The sequence below is a fragment of the Anguilla rostrata genome, chromosome 3 (genome assembly GCF_018555375.3).
Source record: "Anguilla rostrata isolate EN2019 chromosome 3, ASM1855537v3, whole genome shotgun sequence".
Classification (NCBI taxonomy): Eukaryota; Metazoa; Chordata; class Actinopteri; order Anguilliformes; family Anguillidae; genus Anguilla; species Anguilla rostrata.
This window is the reverse complement of record NC_057935.1, coordinates 41,022,246-41,031,225: the sequence shown is the minus strand read 5'-3', so window position 1 is coordinate 41,031,225 and position 8,980 is coordinate 41,022,246.

Below are 8,980 nucleotides of genomic sequence, written 5' to 3'. Positions count from 1 at the left end.
CACACACACACGCACACACACAAAAGAAATAAAACACTACAACGTTGACTTCATCATTTTGTCCTGAAGTCAAATGGAAATGAATCTGTATATCAATTAGGCTAAACGCATTCCATCAGTCAAAGTGACAGGAGGCTCCTAGCTGCTGGATGAAGAGTATACAATGTCACTGTGTGTTTTGAGTGCCTTCAAGCTACTCTGTTTGGCCCTTTGTATTTTTAATCTTTGTAAAATAATACTCTGATGTCATAGGTCTTATGAAAGTACTCTGCTTCATATGTTATGGTATTATTTCAAAGATGTGGCAGGTATCACACATTTGGCAGTTCACCACCATGGAAACATTGCTCATCAGAGAAAATGTTCATGTTGGCATAAATTCAGCAGCTTAACTCATTTTGAAATGCACCTTCACTTTTTTTTCATGACCGTGAACCTGATAATTTCAGGTCAGTTCATCAGACAGCAATATCTTAACAGGGACACATATTAGAATAGGCCATGTAATTCATATCTCTGCCTACAGGGTATATCGTAGTGTCTGGCACAGTCTGTCAGACAGGCCCAAACATTTGTGTGTGGGCCTGGGCGGACCTTTTGCTGTCCTTCAAACTTGTCGGGGTTTTCCTTTGCTCCTCCCTTCCCTTTCCGTTGGGTCTTATCTGTGAGTCGTTCTAACAAATCCAATTAAATGGGATGGGGTTTGAGGCATATCAAGCCTTGTCATACCATCAAGATCAGTTTGGCACCTGAGGATTATGGGAGAAAGTGTAGTATATTCGCCTGCCTACCCTTGTTAACAAAGGAGGTGGCTTACTTCTCCAGCAATTTTCATTGTATGTAATCCATTTGGGAGGCATATGCCCAAAAACCAAAACTTAAGACTATGACTAACCCACCTGTTGCATCCCTGCACCATTTAAACAGTGGCTTTCATTTGGTCCAAGGCACCTCCACTTTCAGGACTATATTTAGAAAAATTAAGATCTGTTATGACAGTAAAGCCCAATATATTTAATTTCTCCTCCAGGCACATATATTATGGCATGCAAAGTGTACCATTAAATTGAACTGTTGTGCTGTGTTCTCTTACAGTGAACCATTTTAACCAATATTTCACTAAGAATTTAGTCTCAGAATTCACCATATTTTGAACTGCTTTTAGCTTCTGACAAACTCTTAACGTTGGGGGCAGCCTGGATTTATGTATCCATTTATCAGCCTGAATGTCAAAATTATCATTACATTTATACAACGTAAACATGGACTAGCAATATATTAGAAACAAAGTCACATATTTTAGTTGCAACAACATAATTTGAAACATGTACCGCAAAAACTTGTTTTTTGTGCATTGACTTTATCGTATATGTATCATACAACCCTCATAATCTTAGGAATGTACTAAGAACATGGAAAACATGCATTGCTAGAAAGTGTAGCCAGTCCAATCCGTTTATCCTGCCCTATACTGCCCCTCACATACTGTATAGCTCTTGATTAATTTTAATTTTGAAAATGAGCACTCCACTGTTGTGGTTGTGACAGCAAATGTCATAAATAGGTAATAGCAGTGCAGTAAATTTCGCTACATACCTTACCGAAGGTAAATGTTATGCAAATGGTGTTCCACTATAAGCATTGTTGCAAAATGGGAGATTGACCTGTGTTGAGTGATCTCAGGTCTAAAATCCAGAAAGACAGCAGTTGAGCAGGGTTTATTATTGCTATATCCCTACTGACAGCAGTAGCCTGGCTGTAGATAATAGTCACATAGATGGTCTGTCTCAGTTGAGCCACAGGTTGGCATCTGCTTTTAATAAAAGCCATCCCACTTTGGCAACTTGGCTGCCTTTACTACCAGTCCATTTTCTCTACTGAGATCTACTTTTGTGTTCATAAGGCATTTCAGTTAGCTTCATTGCAGCTAAGCCTCCTCTTTGCTATCTTCCTCACTAGCTAACTAGCTGACCTTCGAATTTCACCACAAAACTAGGCTACCGATTGCATCATTCTGAATCATCATATGAAAAATAGACCCTTACCATTGGACAACAGCATACAGGCACATTTTTCAGCAATATTTTCATCTCACATAAGAAGACAACTGCTGTCAAAGAAACCATCACAGATAATTTAATTAATAGTGCTTGAAATACGTTTTCTGCACGTTTGAAATGTTCGTAGACTATAGTCAAAAAAAACTTTTAAGTGAGTAGCCATGAAGCTGATATATTTCTTAAATCGAGGGTGTATAATAATAGTGTTTTTGATATTGAGTTCTCAATTTTCTTGTCCCACGTTCGCATGATATTTGATGTTTGCATTTGAAAACACAGTAGATGAAGGCAGTCAATTGCATAAAGCCTGTACGCATAGATTATTATCAGGATTCCAAACAAGGCAGTATGCATGCCAGGTTCTTTGCCTTTTATAATAAAAGTCACAGATGGGCAGCCACCTATTTTTCACAGCATCATTTATTGAGTCATTTAAATTTTCAAACTGACAGCCTTGGCTGTTATAGTGTCAAAGATTATATCCATTTTGGGATATTTTGTAACTTTTGCAACTAATTTGTAACTTTTTTAAGCTAAAAGGTAAATGAGAATGACCGCAAGACAAATCATAATTTTGGAAATGGTCTATTGTGTCATACAGTACAGCACCAAGAATACTGTATAGCACCAAAAAAGTGTTGTGTTTGACCATTATTTAACTGTTTATAACGGTTTCTTTTTTGTTTGTTCTACAGCATCTGTAGAACCATCCTGGCGGTTTGACAGTATTCATGCCTTTGATGCATTTGATGCAGAATGAACTTTGGCTGTAGGGATGAGTTAGTCAGGTAGATCACTGGGAGAAGCCCGGAAGCCTTCTCAGACAAGCAGTTCTCAGTGTTGTCTGGTGGCAATTTAAGGCCAGATAAATCACAGCCTGAAAGTCTGCGAAACAACTCTTTGTCAGCAGTAGACACTCAGTGTAATCTGAAAAGGAGCCTTGTGGTATATCCGATTAGACTTGTCTACAGCATGCTTGCATATTCTATTAAAAGAAACAAAGCTTTATTTAATACCTGAATCTGGCATGGGAGCTATGGGTTGGGGGATATGTCAGGAATGATCTTTGTAATAAACTCTGCAGGTCTAAGCACAGAATTCTGAACTTTTGTTTCAGGTCAATTAAAATTTTTAGAGACAATGTCACAAAGGTGCTTTACAAAGGAAATGGAAAGGAAAATTGGGCAAAGACAAGGCCTGAACCCCCACAAAGTGAGCAAGTGAGCTAGAAAAAAATAACAACAACAAAAACAACAACAAAACTCCTGGTGAGAAGAAAAACTCTATGGTAGGAAAACACTAAAGTAGCAGAATTGCCATGGCTCTCTCTCTCTCTCTCTCTCTCTCTCTCTCAGTTCATTCCAACAAAACATTGTCATTACTACTGGCGTTTAGGTTTCTGTTTGCAGATTTCTGGCTAGTGGTATCGCAAACCAGTGTCATTTTAAAAATTCTGTTAACAAAACAGGTGCTCCTTGTTATCTCGTATTTGATGCAAATATCGCTTTCCTCTCGTTAGTCAATATTTGTCTTTTGCTGAGTCAAGTACCTTCAATATACCCATTAAGCATGACAGAGTTTCCCATGAACATGAAAGAAGTTGCTAGTGACCTTTTCTAGATACAGTTTTGAAATTAAAGTATATAAAAGTATTGTTTTGCATTCAGTGAAGATCTCTATGAAGATTATCATAAATTGTATAAATAATGAATCAGTGAAGATATGCAAGTTTCATGTTTTGATCTTCATTTTTATAACAGTTAATGGTTCTCCTGTAATACTGCAGGGTCCAGTTCTTCCCTTGATTCTCTCTTGATTGTAATAAGCAAAATCTCCTTTACTTGAATACTCCATTATTTATTTACCTTGCAATTTGGGACACATGCAATTTTTTTCAGTTTAGCGAGAAGATAACTGTGACATCATAGTTCTGCTTTGATGTTTGATAATGTGACCCTGGTGAATTAATTTAAATTAATGAATCAGAAACGGCCAATAAACTATGGTCACATAAGGCTCCTTGCAGGCAACAAAGTTTCAGTGTTGGTTAAAATGGCAACCTAGCTTTAATATCTTTGTGATGTTTAAAACTTTCAGCTTGCCTGAGGAGCCCAACTTTGCCTTTTCACTCAGATAAATTGCCTGATCCTCATGAAGGGTATTGAGAATGACATGGATGAAGGGAATCCAATCTCTTTAAATATACAGTACATGTGAGAAATGTAATTTACACCATTACCACATGTATAATTCATAATGTTTCTTAAAGTCTGTTCTCATTTGCGGTCTGGATGACTTCCAACAAAGATCGTTTCAATTGTGACATTGTTCAGGAATGTGCATATGATATCTGCTTTGTTAGATTTTTTTCCCCTTGTATAGCCCATTTTAAACTCTTGCTTTTGGATTCCAGTGAACATTACCACCCAGCCATGGCCTGTGTTGTCATGTGGTGTTTGGATGCCAGTTGTGCTGCCTACCGATTTGTCCACAGGATGCTCATGATGTTTAGATCCAAATCCCAAAAAACACAGGCACTTTTTAGCTGTTCAGTTTTATCCAGAGCTCCACTGTTTGGCCCACATTTCTTCGATCCATCAATAAAACAGATTTACTATTTACAGTGCTGTGATTTCACAAAAGGCAACCATAAACCACATCCTGTGGCTGGAGTGGGCAAGCGGTTAAAAAGAATGCAAATGCCGAAGAGCCAAAGATTAAAGAGTGATGTTTCTTTTACGTTTTTAGGGTCATTAATGCTGAAATTGCTAATTATAGTCCTTAGACATTTTGAGGGGTTGGTTGATGATACAGCAATTGAACTCATTTTGGCCTGATAGCTTTGATCAAAGCAGTAGTGCACAAGGTCACAGAGGGGAGAGCATGGGGACGTAGGAGATAATTTCAGGCACAGGGGTACAAATGCTTCAGATCCATGATGGCCAAGCGTAAACATATTTCAAGGGTACATTTAAATCTATTACAAGACTGGGGATGAGGGTCCTAGCAGTCACAGCTGTCTGTATTCTAAGCCATGCTACAGGCCACAATATGACCACAATATGAATCTCTTCTGTAATATAAGTTATATACGTACCAGCTTTTCAATGCACCTTCATTCTTCTTTATCATTTATTTGTTGGCATATTGTTAATTTAGTTCTGATGTGTTGAGGCGCCTGCTGTGTGGTGTGTGTTGGTTTGATTCATGAAATTACACAAAAATAAACACAACTTTACCGAAAAATCAATGACATAAGTAAGAAAACCTGCATGCCAGTGTCGTATCTGATTTTAGAGTAATCCCTCTGGTCAAATTTTAGCGGGTCATGTTTCCTTTGAAATTTCCAATTGAACAAGCCACCGTTCAACCTAATTTGCTGGTTTAAGTGTACACCTGTGTATCAAACCATTTTGACCCAGTCTTTATCATTGTTTAAAACATATCTGTCAGCTCTCGCATATTGAATCCTACCCTACAGCTTCCTCCAGAATACATTTTGAGGAGAATTGAATGAATGGTGCATGGCATATTATAATTTCAGATAAAAAGAAGATGGTGAGCTTGTGTCACAGTGAATCAAGAAACTACATAAAGATGCTGGCAAGGGCAGTTTCAATGCAGTAAAATGCAATACGCTGCTGTACTGTTGGCACAGGATGTTCTGGAAAACAGGCAACAAGTGACAACAAGACCCCATTTAAACAGTACTCATCAAACATTCAAGAAGTCACAATACAGACACCGCACTTAAATAGAGAACAGATTTGATCTAATGACAGACCAGTGGCCTGGGAAGGGGCATGGGCCATGGGGAATGGTTTTTCAGAAAATGGAGGAGAGGATCTTCTCCCTTGCGCCCCGACTCGCATCTATTTTTAGCATAGATGGCGAGGAAATATTTAACCCCGTTGATCAATATTTCAGGAAATTGCTCTTGGTGTCACTCCCATCTACACACTTGTGCGAGGCGCAGCTGTCGGAGCCTAATCTAGTGTAAAGTGGTGCAGTCACTTGGGTGAGCAGGCTTGATAACTCCCACCACACAGAGCCGCTGGGAAAATAGAAGGAAATCCACTCACAGTGTCAGGTTAGGTCACCATGAACATGCTGCAGATGATGTTAAAAGCATGTACTAGATGGCCTGATCTTAATATTTTATACATGCAGTATGGTACACATATTATACGCATCACTCCTCGATACATTTCTCCTGTGCTGCCTTTTAAAAAGTCAAGCGAATCAAAAATGTAATGTTAGCAAAGATCAAGTATCCCGAAAGAGATCTTTAAAGAGATAACTGCCTTTAAATTTCAAAGCTTTTGAGATTGTATTTTTGGGAGGTTCTAAAGCTGTCTAAAATCGAAGTGCTCCAAAATAAAAACAAACTCAGATCACAGTGATGACATAAACCCACACTCAGACTTTTAATTTTATTTTTATCCCCAGTTGGAACAGCTAGTTGTACCTCTTATCTTACCTATCGGTAAATGAAGTGCACGCTCTGCCACTGATGACTATCACTCACTGATGGCAGCTGGTTTCCTGCTGGTGCTTGGCATGCCTTTGGGAAGTGCTAATATGGCAGCACCCCAAAGAGCCTTACGCCAACCCAACTCAGTATCACTCTTGAATCTGGATTTTTAAAAAAAATCTTTACCTGTTTATATTTACCATCTCATTCCAGGGGCACTGTGGCATCTTGCAATGCCACCAAATGAGGGCTTTTATGATGGCTAAAATGTTACTGCTGGGGTGGAGCCAATGATTTCCAAAGGTTACACAGAGGGCTGCGAGCACAGTTAAAACCATTAGGCTACTGCTACTTTAACCCCATCCATGCAATGGCCTCCTGGCACTAACCAATAAACCTACAGTGAGCAGATCAGTTCATTGTCCCTTGAAAAATAGAGAACAGATATTTTGTGTTTGTTGATTCCTTGAGCTATACAAGGCCTCACTGATACATTGTAGAGAAAGCAATTGAAAGCCTTTAATTGGAACTAATGGCTTTGTTGTGACTTAGTAATAAGTTGGGTATGAATGAGCAATGCGATTAATGTGTGCGGTTAAGTGGCAGCTAGCCAAATGGCTACCAGGAACCTAGCAAGTAATAGGCAATGAAAATAGGATAATAAGCTATATGTGGATTGTTAAAAAAACAAATTTAGTCATTAACATAAAACATAAATAGCCAGCTAACAAGCGTTTAACTCTTTTTAATGATAGCTTGTGATAAATAATTCCATATCACAAATTGCCACAAAAAACCTCCACACTGAGCTATGAATGAGTGATAGTACTTGTGTGTTGTTTGCCCATTAATCGAAATCACTCCGGTATATATATTTTTTTTTTCCATTTCCACATCTAAACAACATTGTGCATTCCCAGATGGTGGGCAACCAGCCTTGCCATTATAGTGTGAGAACCCCATTAGGGCCAAACCCCATTTTGGTAACAACAGCAGTGCAAACCCACCTAGGCAGAAGTGGAATTGTTTCATGTTTTAACAGAATTTTTTTTCTCAGCCCAGTTTGGTAATTTCATGGTCTGCAATAAAAATATTTGTGTCAAGATAGGTTGGGGAGTGCGGTAGGGGGTGAATAAATAAAAAGACATAAACAAAAAAAAACCCACCAACTGACCCAGGCCAACAAAGAGTACACCCCTGAGGAATTACATTGCTCTTTTGTTTCACATGAAATAGGTTGACCCAATTTGCAACAGTAGAAAATTAACACTGACCTGGCATAGGCTAATATAATTTTGAAATTGGGTTTTCAAGATTGTAACGTTTGTTCAACCCGATAAGTCTTTTGATCACAGTCGACCAGGCAGTATTATTTGGCACAGTGGTGCAGTAGCGCTGTTGCCTCGCAGCAAGAAGCTCCTGGGTTCGAGTCCTGTGTGGCCCTTTCTGTGTGGCATTTGCATTTGAGTTTCTGTGGGTTTCCTCCGGGTACTCCGGTTTCCTCCCACAGCCCAATGATATACACTAAGACATGCAGGTAGGTGCATTGGAGACTAGAAATTGCCCATAGATATGAGTGTGTGCTCTGCGATAGATTGGTGGCCTGTCTGGGGTGTATTCCTGCCTCTCACCCAATGCACACTGGGATAGGCTTCACAGTCATTTCACATTCAGGAAGCCCTTATTTTATGTGCTGATAAAACTTGTTTCACATTTTAGGAGTGAGTGTTTCATGTTCTGAGAGAACATTTTCAATCCTGGAATCTCTTGTTTCACATTTTTCAATTTTGAGATGGCTCATCTCACGTCCTAAAAACACTTGTTTAACATTCTTGAGCCCTCATTTTTTTTGTTCTAACAGAGCTTTTCACATTTTGGGAGCAATTATTTTGCAACGCTATGGCAGCAAGTTACCTGCTCTCCAGCAGGTTGCCTGGCCTTTTCTCCTTCCTTGCGTTCACCTAAAAATTGTTGCTTGTTCATATCAGCATTTTCACTCTCCTCTCCAGTGCCTCTTCAAAAACTTTCCTGGCACTTAAAATATATCACAAGTGACACAGAACAATTTAGTAATTTAGTGAGCTAATTTTGTGCTCCGTAGAAAGATGCAGTGTATATCACACAAGGTCAAGTGAGGGGCACAATACATTTTTGCTGACCATTTAAAACATATCAGGTTACAAAGGGTCATACTCATAGATCATAGTTTTTATGTTCCTAGGAAGTATATTTTGTTGATGCCTACCACAACTTGCAAGACTATGTGTTCATATATGTTTCACAGTAAGTGAGCACAGAGTGAGCAGCACATACCCTGAATGCATGCTGGGGTTATTATGAAGAATTTCAGGATCTGAGCATTTGCAGGATCAAATCCTAGGAGATGCAATTATGCTGTAGGCAAGACACTTTGTCAGAACTGATCCAGTGAAGACAGATCGGTGAG